A 25,769-nucleotide genomic window follows, 5' to 3' on the forward strand; every position below is an offset into this window, starting at 1 on the left:
GCAATGGTGGTGTGTAGATGGTAATAGTAAGAGTGTTGATGAATTATAATGAGCTAGAGTGAAAGAAATGTTGGTTTGAAAAGAGTAGTCTCAGGTAATATATAGTGGAACTGTCCTGCTGTAATTACATGTTGTGTTATGTTATGTTATGTTATGTTATGTTATATACATTTGTAAAGCGCGCATACACCCAAGGGTATCTTGGCGCTAAGTGATACAGAGACAGCAGTGGTTCAGAGGAGACTAGTACAGATAGGTCTTAAGGGCACGATAAAAAGACAGAAGACAGATGGTTATCAACATATACATGGTACATTAACGCACTTACGTTGTTTGATGTGAAGGGTATTCTTTTTTCGGTTGTTGTCTTCAGTAATGTGCTTCTTTTCTGTAATTGTAAAAGAAGGTTAGTGGCGATATGTGGTAATGGTGAAGTACTTTTAGTAAGCAAGGTTGTTTTTCATGAAGGAATGAGAAGTGGTGGGGAAAAACAGTTCATAAAATTGGTGGACAGTTAAAATGGCTAAAATGGTTGCTTTTAGGAGCATTTTCATGAAAGCAAAGAAATGTGCATGTGCCTTTATTGAAGCTCTGTAATGTTTTGTATAAGAGAAGAAAGTTTAAAGGAAAAGATTTGTAGTACACTTGTGAATTGCCGTTGGTGTGTGGAAGTTTAATATGTTAGGAGTATATGCATACGTGCCAACATGATGCATTACAATCTGTAGGTATTTATGTAGTCCTATATGTTTTGTTTGCATTTTGGGACTTGTAGTTCCACTTTTCCCATTATGAAAGCTGGCGTACAAGTCACAGATTGTAGAGTAAAAAGTAGGACTGCAAGAGCAGCTGAAGATTGCAATGGCTTATGTTAGGTAGTATACATGTGCTGTCAATATATTAAACTGACACACACTGAGTGCCAATTACAAATGACATACAAATCTATTTTATCGGCTTTTACTTTCTTTTATGAAAGGTGACACAGTGCTACTATAAATGCTTCAAAAAGAATATTTTGATTTGCACAGCAATTTGTATGTTTATTTGATATACATGTCACAGTTTCAAATCTTGAAGTTCAGTTGTGTTTTTATCTTTGCATTGTGGGACTTGTAGTTTGAGTTTTATAAGGAGCAAAGTCAATTGGAAGTGACACAATTCAAAGTAAAAAATAAAGACTTAATAAGCACCTATAGATTTTAATGGGTGATGTTGGGATGTATGCATGTGCTGCCAAAATATTAAACTGGCAGACGCTGAGTGCCACTTAAACATTGTCTGAAGATCTATTTTATCTGCATTTCCTTTATTTCATGAAACAGTGACATGGTGCTGCTATACATGCACATATGCATTTTTTTTTCATCACAATGCATGTAAAAAGAAACATTTTGAAGCGCAGAGCCTTCTAATTGTTTGTTGCTTCATGTGAGCAAATGAGGAATGCTACAATGCATGGCAATTGCTAGAGTGGTTCAAAAAGAGAATATGCTTATTGAGAAGCTTATTATAGGGTACCAACCAGGAACCATATATATATATATATATATATATATATATATATATATATATATATATATATATATACTACAAAAAGAACTTTGTTAAGGGGACGTTATGGTTAAGTTGACCTACCAAAAACCTGTGCACTTCACTAAAAAATCTTTTCCAGCCTGCCATTACGGTTCACATCACAACCTAAAAAACCCTGAAATTCACCAGTTATGGTAGGCTAAGCACCCACTCCTGCCCTTAGCACTGTGCACTGCTACCACTATCCCCAAGAACATGACGGATGCCATTACAAATGTCATTGATGACACCACTGACGACATGACATGTTTTGCCCCTTTCTTTTTCTTCACTGCCATATATATATATACATGTATATTCAGTGAAAAAACGTTGTTACTGGGCTGTTAAAGTTCACAGTAAAACCGAAAAGCAATTCACAATCCCTAAATTTGGGACGCTAAACAACCATAACTCGCACCACCTACGTGCATTGCTAAGACTAACACCCAGAACATCAAAGATGACATCAGAAATGTCATTGATGACATCACTGATGACATCAGATGTCTAGCTGCCTCTGTTGTTGTTCACTGACATATCTAAGGCAGGTGCATTTCTTTACAGTCAGTCAAAAAGTAAAAATGGCTATATTTGTAGTCCCAACCCTTGTCATATATTCTTACAATACTTTCCTTAGGGGACATTTACATGATAGCAAACGTAGATAGCGAACCGTAATGGCAGGCTGGAAAAGTTTTTTTTGTGAAGTGCACAGGTTTTTGGTAGGTCAACTTAACCATAACGTCCCCTTAACAAAGTTTTTTTTGTAGTGTATTTTACATGTTTTTAGTAGGGCAAAGTAACCATAACTTCCCTTTAACAAAGTTTTTTTCACTGAATTCCATAGGTTTTTAGTAGTGTAATTGAATCATAACATTACTTTAACAAAAATGTTCTACTACATTTATCACAGTTCAAATAGTAACACATAAGCCTACTACTGTAAAGGAACATTTGAAGTAACTACCCACTTTCTGAAGAATTCCATATTATCATATGCTGGCGCACAGCATAGGAGCGTGTTCGAAAACTCATACACACTTCACAATAACATGTGTGACTGGTTAATAGTGCCGAAGTACATTGTGTATTCTTGTAGGAACTTCTAACTACAAAATGTCCGGCGCAGAACTGCACAGGGCAAGTTTGCAGTACAATAAAATCAAGAATGCATACCGACGTCTCTGGATCATTAACCCCCATTCCTCCCCAAAAAATGGGAGATGAATGCCATTAGTAATCGTGGTACCAAAAAAGAGGCGTTCCCGGCGGAAGAAAACAAATCCTTTTCCAAGATGGCCACCATAGTAAGGGAAGACGGGTGTTGGATAGAAACCCTTCTTCGCTTTCCAGTACAGCCTGCAGAAAGCAAAAATGAAACCGTGTAACCATAATGGCAGCACCACATTTTTGTTCCTTGAAAAATGTGTCGTTATAAGCAAAAGCTTTACCAGAAAGCCAGTCCCTGGTGGACATGGCAACTTCAATGCAATGTTTTGTCCCTTCCAGTAATGGCCAGTAACCTCATCCCCGACATTGTGGCCACTAACCATACATAGAGCTTACCCCTCAGAGACGGAAGCTGTACCGTTGATTCGTTATGTACATGACAACACTTGTTAAATATCAAAACACTGCCACATGCACAACGCAAAGCTTTTCGGTCGTTGTCAATGACCTTTACATACATGTGTTGTACATGCAGTAGTTTTTTCTGTAAAAATGTACGTACAAAACGCAAAGGAGTAGTCTTATTACGTCTACACAAAATCCCAACAAACTCTGTGATGGCAAGCGCAATAATGTCAGAAATACTGCAAGCAACACCATTACCACTCACCTTTCAGCACATAATTTCGTAAGTGGCACAGGTCGAAAGGTGAAGATATGTGTATTGGGAGGGTGTAACCATGTATTATTTTACAAACATTTCTGTACAGCAAACACTTTCAGTAGATCTTACCTCATTTTTCCTCTTTTAGAAAGATACTAATCATTCTGAACTAATGTTGGTTAATGGGGCATCTGGGTGACAGAAATTGGCCTAACGGTGACAGAAATGGGCTTGACGGCACTAAAGCATATGAGACAGGCCTCACCCTCCCGTAGCCAAACGAAGTGGTATGTAATACCTTTCTCCATAACGTTCCTTGGCAGCATAAACAAATGCGTCCATAAGGACTTACATGCCGTGATGCATCACCAACAAAAGAACACATTACAACCTGCAACGTAGAATGGCACAATAAATAGGAGAGCAAGTTTGTAAAAAAAACACTAACATTTAAGAATTAGTAAAGCAGTTTTATTTCACAACACACTGAGCGAAATCATTGCCCTATGCAATTAGTAAAGTAGATTTGTTTCACAATAAACTGCGAAATGATCGCCCTATTCACATTTCCATAGAAGTACTAAGTTTGTCTCTTTGGTCGACAATGAAAATGTTAATGGTAATGGCCGCGTTGTTGTTTTCACACACAGAAAGTAAGTGTTGCCGGCACAGTAGTCATTTTCCTCGCACATTGATTTGTAAAACGACCTCAATGGCTGTGATCTACACCACCAGAAAGGATGGAATATTACTCCTTATGGCGACAGCAGCGTAAGGACATAGAGGTCTGACACGGTCATCCCACTGAATTATGATGCACAGACAACCGGTGATGAACAGTTGCATTTGACGGTTAAAAAAGCCATCACTCGGCAGTTGCAATCCGTGACAATCACAATAGGGAAGGAAGTAGCTGATGGAGAAAGGGGAAATAAAACATGTATCAATACACAATATTTGGACAAACCAAAGTTGTAATACATAAAACATTTTGTACAAAATAATTCAATAGGAGGAAATGTTGTGGACTCCTATGGACGGCGAGGCGACAATGTGCACTCTCCATAATGGGAAAAGAATTTCAACGGCACAGAAAGCTGGAACGGCTTAATTTATAATAACATTTTTGTTTGGAAGTAGCTGAGTGGTGAAAGGGGAAATAAAACGTGTATCAATACTCAACCTCTGCACAAAACAAAGTTGTAGCACATACCATTTTTACTAAATATTAATTTATTTTGGGGAAATGTAGTGGCACCCTACAAACGGCGACAATGTGCACTATCCATAATGGGAAAAAAAATGTCAACGGCACAGAACACTTGTAAATCATTAGCAAAAATTATTTTTTTCTTTTTGAAATTTAAAAATTAATGCCATGTCGGTATACAGGTGTCAAAAATAAACGTACATGATGTGGACCGCCTCCATTGCATTCATTTCAGTCAGACAGTAGTGTTTTTCGGGAACTGATATTTCATGTTCGTTACAATCGTTTTTGAAGCATAACCTTATCAAACAATATGTTTTTCAAACTGTTACTCCCTGCATTCTTTCTGCTTTTTCCCTGTAGCTCAAGGTTAAAAAACAAGTGACCCTTATGGGTGCCGACAAATATGTGGCCGTACAGAGCTTGTATTGAAAAGAGAACCTCAAGTGACCTTCACTCCGAATGCAAATACATTCTCATTTTGCAACAACATATCAGTAGCTATTCATGAGAACCACTACTCCCGTACACGTGCAGAAGTGCTGTGTGTACGAAATAGTGCAGGTGGCGTGCTTAGATTTCAAACTGGAGGACGCCAGTCTGACCGCATTAATGTTGTTCATGTATTGTAACATGGACGCAGTAAGTTCATGTCGTACAATGAGTAGCAAGTCCCACTGTACTATATGACAGTGGTAACAAGAATACACCAATGTTTGACTTTCTACTTCCACATCTCATTAATGCTCACCTTTCGAAACAGTGTTCCATACTGTAATAAGTGCATTGGTGTCTTCTTCGTGTATGTATGTTGGCGGCGATGTCCGCGTACAACAGAAAACGAAGTAAACATGGCGGGCGTATCGAAAGATTGTGACGTACTTCACGCTGTGGCACAACCAATCGGTGAAAGCGCAACATGGTCGTGGGCAGCACGCCACGGAATAGCCAATTGAAATCTTCTCCACGGAGCGAATAGGGAAGTGTGATCGCGGCGCAGACATAGATATCACTAATTTTTAGAGACATACTTTTTGATTGTTTTTAAGGAAACTACTGGACGGATTGTCACAATTTACAAAAGCATGCTTTCGCGACCAAGCCCCTGCCGCAGGTTTGGGGCAAATCCGTCCAGCGGATTGGCCTGTAGCCATGCGCAAAGTTTTGCCCATTCAGTCTATAGCAACAAAAGACATTTTGGGACCCCCCCATAACTTTGCTCATATGTATTTTACTAACCCACTCCCCTTTCTTTCTTTCTTGTCTCTCTTTCTCCTCTTTTGTTCCCTTTGTGTTCTCCAGTTCCCCTCTGATCTTGGTCTCTCCATAATGTTTTTTCCCAAAATGTTTGAAAACATTTTTTTTTCTAAAATGCTTTTTCTCCAATATACTTTCAATAACCTTCATGTTTTTTTGATTTTGTTTTGTTTTTTTAAATGGGTATCGGTTTATTACATGTCCTTAATGTTCAATAAATGTTACTCCACTTTTTTGACAATGGGCCTCATTCCGAGTATGGCGGTAAGGGATAGCGGCCACCGGTAACGAGACCGGTGGCGGTGATCCATTACCGCCATACTCCGAGTTCCCTTTGCGCCCTCGCCCTTAACGCCTGCTTTGAGCAGGTGTTAAAGTCGAGGGCGCAAAGGGGCCTCCAAGCCAATAACGGTGACCGTAATGAACGGTCACCGTTATTTGCATCTTCCCCATTCCCATTGAGCCCTATGGGGGCTCATTTGGGAATGGGGAAGAGCCTTGGTGAATGGGGAATTACCGCCCCGCCAACCTTGGAATGGGGCGGTAATTCCGCCATCCACCAAGGCGCTGCCGGTCCGGGTACGGCGTCAACCAAGGCGTTAGTAGCGCCATTGGTTAGCGCCGTACTCGGAATGAGGCCCAATGTTTTGTTTCAAAAGGTTCAGAAATTATATGTCATAAGTATCAAACTTTGCGCCCTGATGATGACCCTAGAGAGTTGAAACACGTGTATGTATACTTTTGTTACTCTAATATCATCTCAGCTTTCATGAGAAGGCATACTTTTGTTACTCTAATACCATTTCAACTTTTATGAGAACACCAACCAAAAAATATGTGAAAATAACATATGTGGCGTACTTTTGTTACTCTAATATCATCTCAGCTTTCAGGAGAAGGCGTACTTTTGTTACTCTAATACCATTTTAGCTTTCATGTGAACACCAACCATAAAATATGTGAAGATAACATATGTATTATTGCTTTTTCATTAAATTAAGCCGTATGGCATGCACTAATTAAACTGGTCTAACATTCTTTAAGGTTTTGTGAGCGCAGAACATGAGGTGACTCTATTGTTTAACTTCACTATTTTGGGTATTTGTGAGAAGTTCGCCATCACCTCATTACTGCAGCACACATTCTTTGGTAATCATTTTACTTTGTTATCATGTACCAAATGAGAGGTTGTGCATGCCCAGTATAAGGTTCTTCTCACACAAAATACATTCAATGTACTTTTACCTCTGGGGTGCACCACCTATAACCTGAGATTTCAGCCCAAACAATGGCAGAATACTTGTGTAATAGGGAAGAGGATAGTGTTGCCCTTTTTGCACCACAGGGAATAAACAGTAACCCCTTCAAAATACGCACCAACACGAATGAAACTCTTGTTAAAAAATGTATCAAGTTGTAACGGTTTTGCAAGAAAGAAATCAACAAGTTTTTGGAACAAGTCTCACTGAAAAACACAACATCATACGTAGGGGCTTCGAATCTTGATTTTACCAGATTTTACGCATAAGGATGACCAAGATTTAGCTGCAGACTGGGTGGCTAATATCACCAACAGTTCAGAAAACATGATGAAGATCCTAATAAAACATGCTGAACCAAGAGTATGCTAGGGTTACGGAAGAAATTGACAAAATGAAAAAAGATATTGCAGAAATGAAAAATCCTACCACCTCCAAAGAGAAAAACTTTGAAAAATGTATGCTTCATTCAGAGAATATCAAGATGAAATCAAATTACGAAAAATTCAGAAAATTCTATCGAAATGAAAAAGACTACCTAAATGATCGGATCTATACTTTTCAACCCAAATTTGAGGGGGACATGTCTCAAGTTAAAACACCAACAGTTACCCCAACTACATCAGACGCTGAGTCTGATTCTGAAATGGCCAATTCAGCAACAGCAGATCAGGAACCACAATCTGCCCTAGACACTGCACGACAATAAAGAAGAGGTTTTCTAGCAGAAATCAAAAGGTACAAAAAGGGCAACCAATCGAGCTATAATTCAAGTCACAAACAAGTTTGGTTCCAAACACATGCCCCTTTAGGGCCAATTACTCCAACTACTCCCACCACTTCAGAGGAGGAAGAGGAAGAGGAGCAAGACAGAGGGGACGCCAGCGATATAAACAAAAGATTCACAAGATCAAGTCTAAAAAATCCCAGGAGCAAACCGATTCTCAAAACTTAGTAATTAACTTATCTGATAAGATACTTTCTACAAAACAATTGTCTGTTTTGAACTATGGCCTTTCCTTTGCCCCAAGTGCAACCTCTGACATGACAGAAGTACAGATTGATCTATATAAATTTACCAGAAAATTGAAACTCAAATAACTCTTTCACAACAAACTAGAATTTTATAAATCAGTCACATATCTACCTCCTATTAGCAATCGCCGTATTCAGGAAATTGAGAAAATACATTTAGTTGCAAATCTAGCCGATGAAAACAGCAAAACCTTGAGTGACATTGTCATGAATACACACACTTCACCCTCACAACAAACTCCGAGCATCGCCCATTCCCGTTCACATACCCAACGGCGGCGGCGGCTTGCCAGAAGAGGTGTTTCCACAGCTGGCAGACCAGCTTCATTGCGGCCTTTCCTGCATTGGCAATTGCTGTGGCGCCTTTCCCATGGCCACCGGCATTGCATGGGCGCGTGATGTTCCCCCGTCACGTGACCAGGAAGCAGACTCGGTCCACATCACGGGTCACATGACGCTCCACGCACAGTTCCACGATCCGCGCCATGTGACCTTGCTCTTAAATTAAATAGAGCACAAGAACACGGAAGAAAAGCTTCACAGCTGATTCCCACGAGTGCTGTTTGGCGTTATTGTGTTTTTGGATTTCAAGACCTTCGACCTCAGAACGTTTTTCACGGACTGCTTTGTTTTCTCCTTTGGATACTTCTGCACCATTCTGTCTACCGGAACTCTACCTCTAGCATTGTTACTTGGACTGAGATTGGATACCCTCGGTTCTAGCATTCTTGTGGCTCTTGACCTTGCTTCGTTTACTGGACTGCCTTAAGGATCTACCCGCTGTTTTGTACCTCGATACAGGTGCCTCCCAGAGTGTTATTACATCTGTTACAGCCTGCTGCTGCCGCCGCCCCATAAGAAGCTGTGCTTCTCTTTCCACTCAGACTGTCCTCCACCTATGCTAGTGGTTCAGGGGTTCTTCCGGCGTTCCCAGTTCCTGGCTGACGACACTCTACACCTGTGGCCTCAAAGATTGCATGAGTAGTGGTTTTACTTCTGCTCGTGTGGTACTTTGGGACGGAGGTTCCATATATCTGCACGACCATCAAGACACAACAGACATCCAAAGTGAACTAGGCGTTCACCAACGTAACACCGATATGATTGAACACAAAAATCGGTCCAAATTTATGCCACCACCAACAGGTGACAAAGTCATTGAAATCTTCTACAGATCCATTACAAATGAAAAACACAAACATATTGATGGTCACTACAAAAGCTTTACAAGCAAAAGAAGCAAGTTAAAGGGACGTTATGGTCCTTCCTTGCTTTGAAGCTGAGCAGGGTCTGTTCCACTTACTGCATGGATGGGAGTGATTTATCATCTCTGACATCACTGTAGCTGTAAAAATGTCTATTTCTTTTAACAAAAAAAAGTTCTATAGGCGTGGGTGCCTGTAAGAGTGCCTTGCTGAGTGCTGTCTGCTGGGTCCTGCACACTTTGCTGAGTGTTTTCTTTGCCTGAAGGGCCTGCTGTGGCCAGATTGGAGGAGAGGAGCATTGCCCGCTCACTGCACTGTGAAGTGTATTTAAACACAATCTCACGCGCACCAGCAAGAGTGGCTTGCTGAGTTCTGTCCTGCTGTCTTGCGTGGATTGTGGTGGACGGTGAGTGGTGAAACCCCCACACTCCACGTATACTAACAGCGGTAAGATTTTGCTCCAGACTTTACTTGAACAATCTGAATATAGTGACTGTGTCCTTACTAAATGATCATGCCTGTAGAGGTACACACCAACCATCTACATAGTAAACTGCATGGCCCAGGGTAAAGGAAACACAGACACATTTCTAATGGCTCTAAAATGTCTGTTGCATTGACACACTTTACAGAAAAGGAAAAGGGGGGACAATATGAGGTAGCACAGCCGAAGATTACAGGTTTCTTTACTATGACTAATACAAAAGAAACAATTACTGGGGGTGCTGAGGAGGGTGGAAAATGGGTATTTGGTCCCATCTAATCTTGAAGCGTCTTTCCCCCAGTGGCTAATAATTCCCTGCTTAACCTCTGCAAAGGAAATCCCTTGGGAGCATCCTCAGACCTGAGCCCAATTCATATGACAGCATCATAGGAACTAATTTTGCCTTAACCTCACACATATTGCAGATGAGCTGGCTAGCAACTGAGGGTCATGAGTCTACAGTGTTAAAGAGCACTTTGCTTTCCTCCATGGAAACAGAATGCTATGTTGGAAGTTTGGACGCAGTAGCGACCACTCTGGGTACTGTGTTTGGTCTCTGTTCAAGTCTTATGAAGGAGCAACGGGTCATGAAGGCTGCAATTGTAAACATTGTGGATGTTATTTTGACTAACAGCAGCAAGTCATGTTATGAGTTCCATTGAACTTCCTTCAGTGTAGCCATGCCAACTTCCGCTGTGTCCATAATGAGTGCGCCGCTCGAGAGGGGGCAGTGACCTTGTATGAGAGTAATGTGAGTGAGAAGACTCAGCTCAACACGGAGATGAGTACGGCAGAGGAATGCCACTGATAGTGGTGATGAGTTATATGGTTCCCTGAAAAGAGCCTGTCGTAAGCGTAACAACAAGAAGTAGCTGAGGAAGAGAAAGGCTAAAATGGTAGGGAAAAAGGAGGAGGGAATAAAAAGCCCTGGAAAAATGTAGGTGCACTGGCCGAGTCGGGTTCTGACGACATGGTCTGCATTGATTCACACTCCAAATACGAATTTGTTTCCACATGTCCACAGCGTTTGTCTCAAATGCCCAATGAATAAATGGCTTCACCGTCCAATGCTGGGGGCGGGCACAACTGACCTGCTGGTAACCAATGGAGGGAACAACAGTGGTTACATCTGCAATGACATTGAATCTGGGCAGCAACATTGCAGAAACACAGCATGAAACTAGCATCACTTCTAGAGAGGCTCTGCTATGGTTAACTGCAGTTGGGTATGCCCGTTGAGTGTCATGTGACATCACAACTGGACAAGGCTGAGCTGCAGAAAAGGGATTTGCACCAGTCAGAATGTACTACAAACAATATGGGGAAAACTGAAAATTGTAGGAATGCTTGCCACAGCGGATTGTCCCTTCCTAAACCGTGGTAAACTGCTTGATCTATTCTAACATGTGGCACAGCTGGCACCAATAACAACATCTGACATGGTGTTGGTAGATCTACGAGACTTACACAGTAAGACATATTGGGCGATAGTTTAGATTGTCTCCCCTACAGTCGTCCAACTGATTGTGAAACATGCAGCTCCATTGTTAAAGCTTGGATTTGACATCATTGTGTGTAAAAAACTTAAAGCCCAGAAGCGCAAGCCAGCGCATGGAGTTGTAGGAAGCTCAGTCATCGCTGGCATATACTTCAGAAAGATTAGACTGCTGAGTGTGCCTACTAACCGAACTGCCTCTATGGACTGTCGAGAAGATCTAGTACACTGGGTCCAAAATCTTTATTGTCGCAGACTAATTGAATTGAATGTGTAAACAAAACATTTCTTGTACTCTCCTGGAATACGAGAGGCCACGTCTCCTTTTTGAGCGTTGAGGGTCGGAAAACGATAAACTCATGTGATGTTTTTGTATTCCAGGAAATATGGCTTCGTAATAACCTATATATTGATGGGTATAAGACAATTGGTAATCATTCGGTATATGCTGGGAGGGGTCGCCCTACTGGTGGATTATGCATAGAAGCAAAATCTGGCCACTCCATCCAAGAATTTGATGTTGGTATTAAATCCCCCTTTATATTATCTGGGATGTTGATTTGGGAGCAGGTACCACTTCAGGAGACCCTCATTGTGACCATGTATTACTGCCCTGAGGCCTTTGGGTTAGTGGTGCTATATAAAAAATTATATAGATAGATAGATAGATAGATAGATAGATAGATAGATAGATAGATAGATAGATAGATAGATAGATAGATAGATAGATAGGATTGTGACAATGTATGACCGTCCAAGGGGCATATGTACGCATGTACTACCAGCTCATCTGGAGCACATTCTGGATGAGTGGATAGCTTTATACTCTAAATCTGGTATCATGGTGGCCGGTGACTTTAATTCGTACTGTGGCATGGCACATTGCCACCTACTGGTAATACCTCTTGTGAATACCCTGAAGGCCAATCTGACCTACCTCATAAAAGTCATTGAACCATTGTACACCTAATGTTGGGGGTAGCTCACAGATAGAGAATGTTTGCAGATGGTTACTATTTTAGGGATTATGATATGAATTACCTTGACCCCTTGCTTACGTATGATGATACTGTAGTTGACACCTGGACAAATGGGAAATACTCTTCATGTATTATGTTTTTACTAACCCACAAATGAAAAATCATATTAAGGGATTTTCCACAGAGTACACTGTTTCTAGTGACCTTCATAGGCTTTGGGTGACCATGAATGAAAAAAAAGAAGCCTGCCCCTGTTCCCATTAGTGGTATAAGTGTCAACTTTCAAGGTAATTGGATACAGAGGTCTGAGAGGAATGTAAAAAGGTTTGATGTATTGGTGAGCTCGTGTTTTGAATCGGGGGATGCATTGGCCTCTGAAAATAGTATGGAGATACTTAGAAAACTAGATGAAATACTGACGCACTTGCGGAAGACTATAGTGGTGCGTACTAGTGCCAAGGTACATACTAATGGCTTTCATATTATAATTGATAGAAGGAAGAAATGTCTGCAGAATAATTTGTGTCACATAAGCAGAACAAGTTCTATGTGCATGGCTGAAAAGCATAAGCGTAGTGCTTGTTTACACCCGAAATATAAGTACTGGTTATGATCTTATAACCATGACGTGAATAACACAAACTGTTTTCTGATATTTGGAATGCTTAAAACACACAATAGCAAGACATTTTGGATACTTTATGGACTGCACCTTTCTGAAGGCGTTGCTATTGATGTCAATCCGATCCCTGAATCTGAATGGGTGAAACATATCAAGGAATTGGAGACAGTGAGTCTGTGAATATTGGGTTCCCTGAGGAACATCTATTAAGTGAGTTGCTGTTTGATCTAGAAGACATCTTGAGGGTGATCAGAACACTAAAGGAATCTAGGGCCCTTAAAAAAGGGAAATAGTGGATACAGAAGATTAACCTCTTGCGTTGGAAAAACACAGGTTTTCAAGGTGGTAACAGTACGCTAGACTCCATCTGGGCACTTCACTATATGATGGCTGACACCTATAGGAATGCAGAGAAAAGACTGTATCTCTGCTACCAATTTCGATTGGGTAATAATAATAATGTATCTAAATGTGTGCTATTTAAAGAACTTTGTATCAAAGAAGCACTAAATAAATAAAAATAAAAGAAATTTAAAAAATGTTACATCAAATATGCAGGGGCACCTGAGGGGGCGTTTTAAACCTCCCATACTCCCTCAGATGTGGGTCATTTGAATTAACAATCTGACCACTCCTGTGACATGGTGCCTCCTCAGCCATCGTCTTCATCCCAGTACTTAGGGACTTGATGTCCCTAATGGCAAAGTTCGATTTTCTTACTTGTTTTTCCTTCCTTCTTAAATGACTTTCTGTTCCCCATAATATTCTTTATAGAAATATTATAAGGATCAGTCACCAGATTTAATTGTAAAGAGGAATAATGTTCTCTGTATTTTAATTCATTATTATTCACAGATTTCCTTTCACTGTAGCTTTGAGTTTTAGAGTTGTTTTTGGCTCTATAAGACTTCAGGGTTTTGGAATGGGTTTCATTTCTTCCAATGCCTAAGGATTTATGATTGTTTTGACCCACATTGAGATGTTTAGTTTGTGGAACAAAAAGATTGTCATAACAAGCCATTACAGATTTTGCTATGGAGGAAATGTCTTCCTTAAAGGAAGATAAATACTGTGTCTCACCCCCCATCCCCCACCCCCCACGGAATCCTCTCATTTTCCTGGCCCCATTGTCCCCCGGGTGATGACATTGCAAAACACCACCCCCAAGGTCAGGATCAGAAAGCATCTGCCTTTCCCTGGCCATGTGAGAGGAGACTTTAGTGAGGAGTCCGTAGGATTCATCAAAGCGGCCTCATAAAATGGCTGCATTTATAAGAAGAATGAAAGGTGACGTGAACACAAATGTAAGAGATCATTCACAAATCCCCAGCCTGTGAATGGGCAATGTCAATTACACTATAGGTGAATCTATACAATGCCTAGCTCTATTGGCTCATCATGTCCCTCGTGACCAGCCTATGATTTCGATGTATTCATTAACTACTACTGAGATCATCTTCTTTCCCATAATGCTGATTGGATGTTAACTTTTCCAACTTGTATCATATAAGCTTAACGGTTGATTGGCTATTCCATGTCGAGTACCCTTGGGATGAGAGAGTTGATGAGTTTTAACCAAACCCTATGTGAGATGTGACAGTGTGGCTGCAAACATGATAACTTTGCATCCTTTCCCAAAGACATCATTGGTTGGCACCAATTTACCATTCAACCATTATGAACTGATCAACCGACAGTTAACATTGCACCTCCTCATTGGAAACATTACTCACTTCCATCTAACATTTCCTTTTCTCATGACTTGTGCATGACCCCATTGCCACTGTCTTTGAATTTACGAACTGGGGCCTTAGATGTCTGTGGACATTCATGAAATATGTGTATGTGTGTAAATCAAAATACTACAAATGCATTACTGGGCAGAATGGTACTTCGTTAAGGTTGTTCATAGATCTCCATGAACGATTGTCAATACTTACTTGATTCTTTTCTAGTTGCAATGGTGCTTTATACAGCTGCAGACTTGGTGGTTGGATCTCTTTCAGCAAGGGATTTCCCTGCAGGATGCAGTGTGGCTCCTTGATCGTACTTCCTTAACACACATGTTTCTCACTGCTCATTATTTCATTTCACCAATTTGTGACCATCATGCTGCTACATTTTAATGTCCTAGCTAGGAACATAATTTGTTATATCTATTTTTTGTACTCAGGCTTGGCAACTCAGCAGGGCTGATGTTTTGTAACCAGTCTGTATGCAACATCTGTCTCTGAGCTCAAGGGTCAGTTACTTCTTTGTTACCTGTACATGAAATGTCGAAAATCAGGTCTTGGAAATGTGTTCGCCCACATGTCTTGTCCAATCATTGCGTGGCATTCATCTCTGCTATTGGGGGTTACTGCTTAGTATGTGTGTGTTCTTTGTAAATGCCTGGCTGATATTTCCTGCTAATTCATGATTCACAATTATCTTTTAAGCTTCAGGGATGGCTGAGTTTGTCTCAAGGCCCACTCATGTGTCATTTAGATTGATTGATTGATTGATTTAGTTAATTAATGTAAAAGCCTATTTTCATTCATTCTTCCCTGGTTAGTGTTAAGTTTTGCTATTCTTGTTAGGAATGGGTGTGTATACTCATATGTATGATCTGCATTTTATGGCTTACTGCTCATCAGGGACATTGCTTACAACCGCACTGTTGCAGGTGTGCATTGGGCCAATATAGGGAGTTCTTCATGAATGGAGATGCGCTAATTATGGCCCTGCCTTGCGTCGTATGTACTCCCCAACACACCTCTCAACAGTTATTTGACGAATTAAATGCCTCCTTATATTGGCGAGGAAAGTTGAAAGTGATTAATTGTTGATTCCTTATTCACTTTTTTTATTTAGTTATGTTGGTGTTTTATAGAGGGCCAGCATGCAGAGTTAAGTACTTCATAGCACCAAGGTAGGGCGGTGGTGCCACTTTAGTGCGAGTCAGGATGTGAAGGCTTTTGGGATTCCGAGATATTGGTATGTGAGTACTATCCATCCATCAGAGGAGTTTTATTTTTACTGGTATGAGAAACATTAATTTTAAAGCAATCTGTTTTCTTTAGATTTGCACTAATGCCAAAAAGCATTTTAAGCACATTTCAAACACTTGAATTTGCTTGAACATCAAGTTGCAAGCTACTAGTCAGCCATAAAATGTCACTTGCTACCTCATTCCATACATAAACACAGCAAACCATTTCTTACTCGCCAAGTGCAATATATCACTAGGCATTGGGCCTCATTACGAGTCAGGCGGTAACCGAGGTGGTAAAACCGCCTGGTTACCGCTGGACTCGTATTACCATTCCGCCTCCGTGATTCCTAGAATTACCGGGGCATTACAACACTGGTTTTCCGGGCATCACGGAGGCGGAATGGTGTTAATCCCCATTCCCATTGAGTCCTATGGGACTCAATGGGAATGGGGATCATGGAAACACCGGCAGCATCTCGTAATGCTGCCGGTGTTTCCTCGTCTGCCTGCAGGCGGGCGGTGTTAAACCCGCCAGGTCAAACCCGCCAGGTCAAACCTGTCAGGCGGTCTAGAAACAACGGTGGCGGCGGGTTTACCGCCACCGTTATTTCTGGACCGCCTGATTTGTAATGAGGCCTAATGTCTAGTGGCGAGTGCAGATTTTGCACCCAGTGCTTCAATATACAAAATTCAGAAGGATCTAGTGGGTGCCCGAATAACGATGCCTGTGCCTTGGTATATAGTACTTGTAATCGGGTGAAGCGCAGCTGAAATCAACGTGTCAAAGTTTAATGAAGGAGCTGACACATTTGTTGTCTTGGATATTGCCAATCAGTCGTTGGCTGACATATGTTGCGATGAAATTGAAGTAGTCGAACAAGCTGTGACGTCTGAATGTTCGACACAGATCTCTAACTCGAACGAGCCGTCTAATGCTTCTAATGACATTTTAAAGGCGGCGAAACTGAATATAGTGCTACCCCAATCAAATTCACTTACAGTCTCCAATGTGAATAATGGACTTCAGATACTAGAGTCAACTGTGTTGGTAGAAATTGACACTGTGTCTTTTCTATCCCTGTTTGATGTAACAGACACAGAACTCTTAGCCTTAAAATTACCAAATGGGTCAGGAAATCTGACAAACTTTTCCTTTGTTCCGCCAATAAATAGTGAAACAAAACACGACTCTTCAGCTAGAGGAGTTGCTGTTGGGAACATGGCATCTGAAATTGTGATAGACGTGCAAAGTAGAGATACAGTACGTCCATTGGAGACTCTTGTACTCCAGTCTCACATGCCCTCCCGTCCAACTAATAGCCATAAAAACATATGGGAGTGGGTCTGGCTGGACGGGAAGCGTGGCTGACGGAGCAGTTGGCAGCTGACTATCAATCTGTAAAAAACAAACTAATCAACAGTCTTTCTATGGCTCCGCAAAGTACATCAATTGCAAAAGAAAAGCTGACTAGCAACAGTGAGAATGGAGTGAAGTCCGTCCATAATTCAAAAAACGTCACGCTTAAATCATGGACGAGCACACTGCATCAATAGGATGTACAGAGCCCACAACATACGGGCATTATCTCGACATGAAATATATATTTGAGCTCCTCAAAGGAGCAGACTGAACACTTGCGATTTCATTGTAACACAAAAACAGCTCATCAATTCCCAAGAAATGAATGGCGCTCAAGCAAACAGGACGAACCGTCTATCCTAGAGTCCGAGTCAGACACTCACAACAAAGAGAACTTATCGGTGGCAGCTGGGATACAGATTCATAACAATGTTCTAGCGGCCACATCTCTAGCCTTGATCCCATTCATCAAACTTTACGAGAATCTAAATGAGACTGTAAAAGACCAGAACGCCTTGATGCACAATCTAATAAATAAAGTCTTGTCACTGGAAGACAATAATACTCATCTATTGACTAGAGTTGAACGTGAAGCTGAGATCTCCTTTCAATGGCAAAATCAGCTAGGAGATCTTGCAATGAAAGACCATACGGACAAAAATGAAGAAATGGAGGCAATTGTGGAAATAATGAAGTGGTGTCGGCACTCTATACCAATGAACACAGCGGTCAGTGATGGTCCCCAAAATGAGAGATTTCTACAACCTTGCAGAAAGAACAAATACAAGGAAAAACGTAATTCCACGCGAAAAAAACAACACCGCTACGTGTACCACTGCCCCCGATCAGAGTCTTGATACACCTCAAACCGCTGAAGCGAACAACGTGGTCACTGTGACATCTGACCCACAAGTTGTACCTACAATAGAAGATCAGTCAGAATGTAATAATCCAAGTAAAGCACAACCCAGATCAGATGTGCCACCAGCGAAACACCATTTCGCCAGTGGTTGTTTAGGAGAAAAATCAAAACATAAATGAAGCTACTGTACCTCCTTCTAAAGGAAATGTCAACACCTTTGGTATCTTTACTGGGGCTGCAAAAGCGATCATTACCACGGTTCCAGCCAAACTGTGTGCAAAATCTACAACAGCCCCTGTTAATAAACAATTACTGAATAAGAGGAACACAAATACGAGCAAAGCTCGAACGCAAACCAAACAGTTTGTGAGGAATCTTTCGACGCCTCAAAAGCTTGGTCTCTTCTCGCGAAACGCATTGAACGCTCAACAGGCTGAGCCAGAAAGTGTGCCACCTAGAAAATCAGCGTTGAAAGAAATTCTGAAACCAAATGTGGTGGAAAAACCAAATCCTAATAAAAGGCAAAGAATTGAATCTGACTCTGGTTCAAATATGACAGATTTAAGTGTTACTGACTTATGTGATCTTTCCACATACTCAGTTAGATCTGAGGAACTGGAGCAGCCAGTACAGGTGGACAAAAACGCTCGTCCCGGCATAAAGATCTCTGCAGGCTCGAGGAAAACTCACCAAACAAATAAAGCCAAAGCCAGTGATACTAACAAGCCAGCAATGAGTGCAAAGTCTAATCCCTCTTGTGAGACCTCACAAAGTCAGAAACAGACGATGGATGAAGATGGTGCCCATCAAACAAGATTGATCTCAACAAAGTTAAATCCTAAGATGACGGCGGCTCAATTGAAAAAGCAAGAACTAACAAACTCAAAAGAAACTACGCCTTCAAAATCGGCACCAAAACAAAAGCTTTGGAAAATCAGACTTGAGAATATTTTCTCTGACGCAAACAAAGTTAATCTAAATCGCAGAAAGGTGATGCGGTTGCTACACAATTTTCCATCTCTAAGAACGATAACATCCAATGATATAGCCATTGTGGAATATATCACTGAGGACTCTCTGGATATGGTTTACTTGCACATCAACTCTCAGGCTGTCGAAAATGCCTTACTTGCAGCAAAAGACGAACTGCTGTCGTACGGCTTTGATTTGACATTAGATGCCAAACAACGAAGAGAAGGAAGTGTAAAAGCAGTGCCACATGACCGAGAGCAAACTCACGAACAGAGACGAGAAGCTCTAAGGAAACAATTTAACATAAAGGAAGGAACAGTTGGATATCAAAAAGCCTCTCTTAAATCTGTTTCACAAAATTTTTCCAACAGAGCTTAGCTATCGCAAACCATTAAGGAAGATGTGACTGTGCTACTATCATGGAACACTAGAGGTTTTCGGCATTTGTTCCAGAATTTGGAAGTTTCACTAGAAAACAATCTTGCAGTATGTCTCTGGGAGACATGGCTGCGGGGAGTACTTTCCAGAGATGGGTATTCTATTGTTTTGAATCCGGCCGGAAAAAATCAGTTTGGTCGACTGTTCTCTGGGCTACTGACCATGATAAACAATGCCTCCGGATGGGAGATTTTGCATTCTTTCTCTCCAAATCTGTTTGTGCAGGGAACAATTCTCCAAAACAAATGTGGACCCAGTGCAACACTTAAGTATTTACTGCTGATTAATACTTACTAGAACACAGCGATGATCTCATCACGTCACTTTATACTATCGATAACAAAATTGATCGATGACAGTATGGAACTGCTGTCTGAGCTACAAGTGATAGTGTGTGGCGATCTAAATTTCTCGTGGTTCGATGACCACAGGACCATGATAAAACACATGTATCAAGCACTCACTACCTGTAGAGGTTATCAATTTCAGTCAGCAATGATTGCCAGGAACTGTCATATGTTAAACGGTCCAACAAAAGGTGATTGTCCTCCGAACTATACATGGCAACGTGATGGCAGTGAAAAAATCATCGACTACTTTTGGACATCAAATACTATGTCAAATGAGATCGTACAGCTGAAGATTCTGAAATCAACACTTAGCGATCACAATCTTCTCGAACTAGCTTTAAAGGCGTCTTCATCAACAAAGGAAGATCGATTCACTCAGCCAGTTGAGGTAAACCAACGAGGAAACCGACTAAAAATAAACAATAATCAAATGAAGAGATTAAACGACATGATGTCCTCAGAAGATGTGGCACCACTCAACAAATTAAATTACACTGCTTTGTTGACAGACTTTCAAACAAAGTTCAATCAACCAAACAGTAGCACATACATAAAAAATATGAATTTAGTGCACTGGTGTCCCAAAAAAAAAACAATTGCAACGTGACATGAGAAAATTAAAAAAAGGTTCAGACCCATATAAATCGACGCAAATGAAACATCTGAAGGCGAAATACCGTAACTGGTTGAAATATTTTACAACTATGAGAGACCAAGAGTGAGGAGAGCGAATTCTAAAGCTAATTATTTGTCATCAGACAAAGGAATTATGGAATATCATAAACAACAAAGCCATATTCCAGAATGCAAAGACCCATCATGGTATTTCTAAGGCCAGTTGGGTACAACACTTTGCTAAGGTCTTTGGAATTATTGTAAACCAGAAGAGTGAGGAAATTCCCGTAGCCGTCCATTCCTGGAATGTAATTGAATCGAGAGAGGACATATCAACAGCAATTAAAAATCTAAAAAACTCTCGAGCAGCTGGACCTGACGGCCTAACCAACGTCTTACTCAAGGCAAATAATGAGCATTGGACAACCTTCATTTATCATCTGTTTCGAGTGATAGCTATCGCAAAGTCGATTCCCAACTCTTGGAACTCTGCCATCATAGTTCCATTTTTAAAAAAAGGCAGCCGAGATGCCCCGGTGAAATACAGTCCATTTGCCCTATTGGACATTGTGGGCAAGATTTTTGCGTACTTTTTACAGCAGAAGCTGTCAAAGTGGGCTATTGTCTCAGGCCATTTCGATATACGTCAGACAGGCTTCACTAAGGGTGTTGGAACGGAAGTGAACCTGACTATATTGAATCTATTGAAACTTGAAGCCCAGCAACAAGGCAAAAATCTGTTTATCGCCTTCATTGACATGAAACAAGCTTTCAATTCACTTGACCGATTAAAATTGTGGGAAAAATTGAAGAGCTGGTTGTGTCCGCTTGAATTATTGCAGCCAATAATGGCCCTTCATAAAGACACTTCGATCAGAGTGCAAATTAACGAAACTGGTGAGCTCACTGAGAAAATAATTACCAACAATGGAGTTAAACAGGGATGCCCCCTGGCTGCCCTTCTTTTCAAATTATTTATATCAGATGTTTCTGAAGCTTTTTCTCAGACGCAATGTTTTCCTCCAAAGATCAACTATCATAGTATCAGTTGGACAATATATGCGGACGATGTCTTAATGGACTCAACACCAATTGGCCTTCAGAGACTTCTATTGGCTTTAAAAAAGTATTTAAGTGATAACTCTCTGCAAATCAACATGGAGAAGACAAAGATAATGTCAATTGGAAACACCTCAAAAAGATTAGCCAAAAACCTCAGATGGAAACTTGCAGAAGTACAGATACAACACGTACCAGCTGTTCGATATCTAGGCATCCTATTCAATACTCAATTAGAGAGCACGAATGGATGTCTGATCTTAAACAACGTATGTTGACCTTTTCACTGCAAGGGGCTAAGCTTCATGCCGAATACGGGAAGTGCACTCTACAACCTGTATTAACTTTTTATATTCAAAAAGTGATCCCGTCGATAACTTTCGGAGCCGAGGCTGGCTGGAATCTAGACCATCATCTGTGGTCAACCCTTGAAGGTTTGTTTTGGAGACGTATCCTCAAGCTTCCAAAAGGCGTCTCAATGATTTCCATAAGATACGAACTGGGAATCGAATCCATGTACAACACAGTTGTTTGGAAATCGCTGGCTATTCTACGGAAGATGTCGCTATCGGTTTTGGCTCCGGCATACCAAATGTTCTCAACGCAGAGCCAAAAGCAATATCGCGGCATCCTGCAAAATTGGTTTACCAGATTAAAAATGATCCTAGAATTTACAGATTTAAAGTGGGAAACACTTATAGCAATGCCCAGCAATGCCCCAAATCGCCAAACAGAAACTAAGAAAATGGAACTGGATACAAAACTTAGAACAAAGAAACCTTCTGTCTTCATCGATTGATTTGGGGCCTCAATCTAATTGTTTAGATCATCTGCTAAGATACCTTAAAAAGTTTCCTTCAAGAAAACATTGCAACCAATTCACGAGACAGCGTTTAAATGCTTACACAACTAAGGAAATTCAATGGAAGCGAAGAGCCCCTAACATCGATAATAATCTCTGTAAATTCTGTGAACAATCAGTTGAATCAGTGAAACACTTGATCACAGAATGTCAAAATTTAACGCAGTCAAGAAATCGCCACCTCGAACCCTTTGCTCCGGTAGATGAAGACATCGACAAATGGTGGTATTGGATTCTGTCTGGAAACAACGTACCTCTCACATGTGCATTATGTGATTTTTTGGAAACCAATCTGAGAGAGGAACTGTCTTAATCAGGAATTGGGTTTCTATATGTGCATTCATGTTAATGTCAAGAGTGCTCTCGTTTTTGTGACTGTTTTCTTGTGCGTTTGTGTGAAAGTTGGAACTGCTTTTTATTGTAATTGAAGTTTATATATAAACTAATTGTTACAATTAAAATAAAAAAATAAATAAATAAATAAAATAAGCCAACATGCACTGCAAACATTGTTGTGAGACAAGACTTTCTGGCCCAATCCAAATAAAAAGTGCTAAGTCTACGCAAACTACTTTGCACCACAAATAACATTGTGGCTATTTGCATGTGCGAAAAGTTTAGCGCAGTTCGCTAATTCACCTATTCTAAAGTGCAAAGCAACCCGCAGCGCAAACAACAATGATCTGTGCCTGAAACGCCCACAGTATGTCCCCCCCATGCAAACAAAAACTAGCACCAACTAGAACAACCACCATCCAGCACACCCGGCGAAACTGCAGACCATCACCCGTAATGCAAGCCAGAACCCTGGCAAAACGGCTGATCGTCCCCCAGAACTGAAAGCAGCACCCCGGAAAAACTGCAAACCAACCTCTGCAATGCAAGCCAGCCCCCCAGTGAAACTGCAAACCCTCACCTGCAATGAAAGCCAGCACCCCAGAAAAATTGTGGACCTTACCCCGTAACTGAAAGCAGCAACCTGGTGAAACTGAGGACCGTCCCCTAGAACGCAAGACAGCACCCCGCAGAAACTGCAGGCTAGCCCCCATAACTGAAAGCAGCACCCCAGTGAAACTGCACACTGTCACCCCTAAGTTCAAGGCACCTAAACTGCAGCCCTATACCCCTAAGTCATAGCAGCCCCCTGAAGTCCTCACACCTCCCACCACCCCCAGTCACCTCAGACTACTACCCCAGGCAGCCTCCTCCTAGTCTGCCCTCCTCCCACCATCCCCACTGACCTCAGACCATCCCCTCAGACTGCCCCCTAAAGTCCTAACACTTTCCACCACCCCTCTCACCTCGGCCCATTACCCTGGGCTGCCCCCTCAAGTCTTCACACCTCCCAACACCCCCACTCACCTCGGATCAATACCCCAGAATGCCCCCTCAAGTTCTCACACCTTCCACCACCCCCACTCAACTCGGCCCACCAGCCCAGGCAGCCCCTGCTAATCTGCCCTCCTTGTACCACCCCTAAGTCATAGCAGCCCCCTCAAGTCCTCACATCTCCCACCACCCCCACTCTCCTCGGACTACTACCCCAGGCAGCCCCCTGCTAGTCTGCCCTCCTCCCACCATCCCCACTGACCTCAGCCCACTACCTCAGACTGCCCCCTCAAGTCCTAACATCTTCCACCACCACTCTCACCTCAGCCCACTACCCTGGGCTGCCCCCTCAAGTTCTCACACCTTCCACCACCCTCACTCAACTCGGCCCACCACTACAGGCAGCCCCTGCTAATCCGCCCTCGTTGTACCAAACCCACTGGACTTGGACCACTACCCCAGGCTGTCTCACAGGTCCTCACACGTCTCACCACCCCAAATCACCTCAGACCACTACCCCAGGCAATCTCCTGCTAGTCCGCCCTCTTCCCACCACCACCACCACTGACCTCAGCCCACAACCCCAGGCTGGCCCCTCAAGTCCTCACACCTCCCACCACCCCCACTCACCTCAGCCCACTACCCAAGGCTGCCCCCTCAAGTCCTCACACCTCCCACCACCCCCACTCACCTCAGATCACTACCCCAGGCTGCCTCCTCAAGTCATCACACCTCCCACCTCCCACCACCCCCACTTACCTCAGATCACTACCCCAGGCTGCCCCCTCAAGTCATCACACCTCCCACCACCCCCACTGACCAATGCCCCAACACCTTCAAGTCACCAGCTAGTTTGCACCCCTACCAGTCCAATGTTGAACAACAACCTACCTCAACTCCTCTGGCCTGCCTCTAACATGAAGTACATCTGCCACATATCCTCCTCTAACATGAACACTAGAAGCACTGCTGTTGAATCCATGTTCGTACCTCCTTACAGGACTTCCTGGTACATCACTCTCAGTTCCACATCAATAGGGCAGCATAATGCAGCACCAGCTACACTTTTACCTCTCCATGTACTTGTGACAAAGTAATGCAATGGAATGCAATCTGGGATATCATTGTGCCTATGTGCCATTGCAATTGCCTCAAAGCACCTTGGAGGACCCACATCTAAGCTATCAGACAAGTCAATTTGAATGCATGTGTGCACTGAAGCCTGCACAAAGGAAGGAAGGAAGGTAGACAGGTGGGTAGGCAGGTAGATAGGTAGGTAGGCAGGGGTGGCAAAGTCTCTGCAAGTGACACAAGTAAAAAAGGCTTTTGGTTGACTGGCGTGAAGGCTGTGAGAGAGTGTGCGAGTCAAGCAAACCGATAATGTGTGCAGCCAGACAAATTAATCAATCATGTCAATCTGCAACATTTGAGTGGCAGATGTGCAGCACGCTATGACAGCAGGTAGTGGGTGATTGCAGATGTGTGCGGGTGGGTGGCCGTGCTTTGGGAGGGATACAGCTACCGAATATCCAATGCACAAGTAATGAGTGTCGCCCACACATACACCTTGAGGCCACATCCTTCCTCAACACCCACAATGCTAAATACCCATACCAGTGAATGAAGTGTGTGCTCATCCACATTGTAAAGCAAATGTCAAAGAACACTTAAACATCAGTGGGCCAAAAAGGAACTCAACGTACAGTGAACTCAAGCTTCAGTACACAATGTGCAGAGGATCATGAGCTGTCACCAGATACAACACACAATTAAACCATAGGGATCAGGTAGCAATACACTTGACCAAACCAGTATCCATCCCCAATGAGAGACCCCAAACACCATCATGATGCATCTCACACATCACTGTTGAGATGGATTTCTGAACTCTGACCTGGTGTGCAAAAGTTTAGGAGGCCACCCTAGTTTAGTGGAAACAGGGGAACCTTCTGGACAAACCATACCAATCTACGGTAGCTCGGCAGGCGG

General features: G+C 42.1%; 1 protein-coding gene across 3 annotated transcripts in view; it reads right to left on the reverse strand.

Moving 5' to 3' along the window:
• Nucleotides 1–25,769, reverse strand: part of LOC138493162 (beta-galactoside alpha-2,6-sialyltransferase 1-like) — a 648,815-nt gene that overhangs the window by 612,543 nt on the left and 10,503 nt on the right. Inside the window, exon 2 of one of the 3 annotated variants that reach the window (XM_069620348.1) lies at nt 329–388. The exons of the other annotated variants lie outside the window; for them this stretch is intronic. The gene's annotated coding sequence lies outside the window, so the exon portion shown is untranslated. The remainder of the gene's footprint in view (nt 1–328; nt 389–25,769) is intronic. 3 annotated transcript variants of the gene reach the window in all.

Source organism: Ambystoma mexicanum, chromosome 10 (assembly GCF_040938575.1).
Source record: "Ambystoma mexicanum isolate Mex_15411 chromosome 10, UKY_AmexF1_1, whole genome shotgun sequence".
NCBI classification, from domain to species: Eukaryota; Metazoa; Chordata; class Amphibia; order Caudata; family Ambystomatidae; genus Ambystoma; species Ambystoma mexicanum.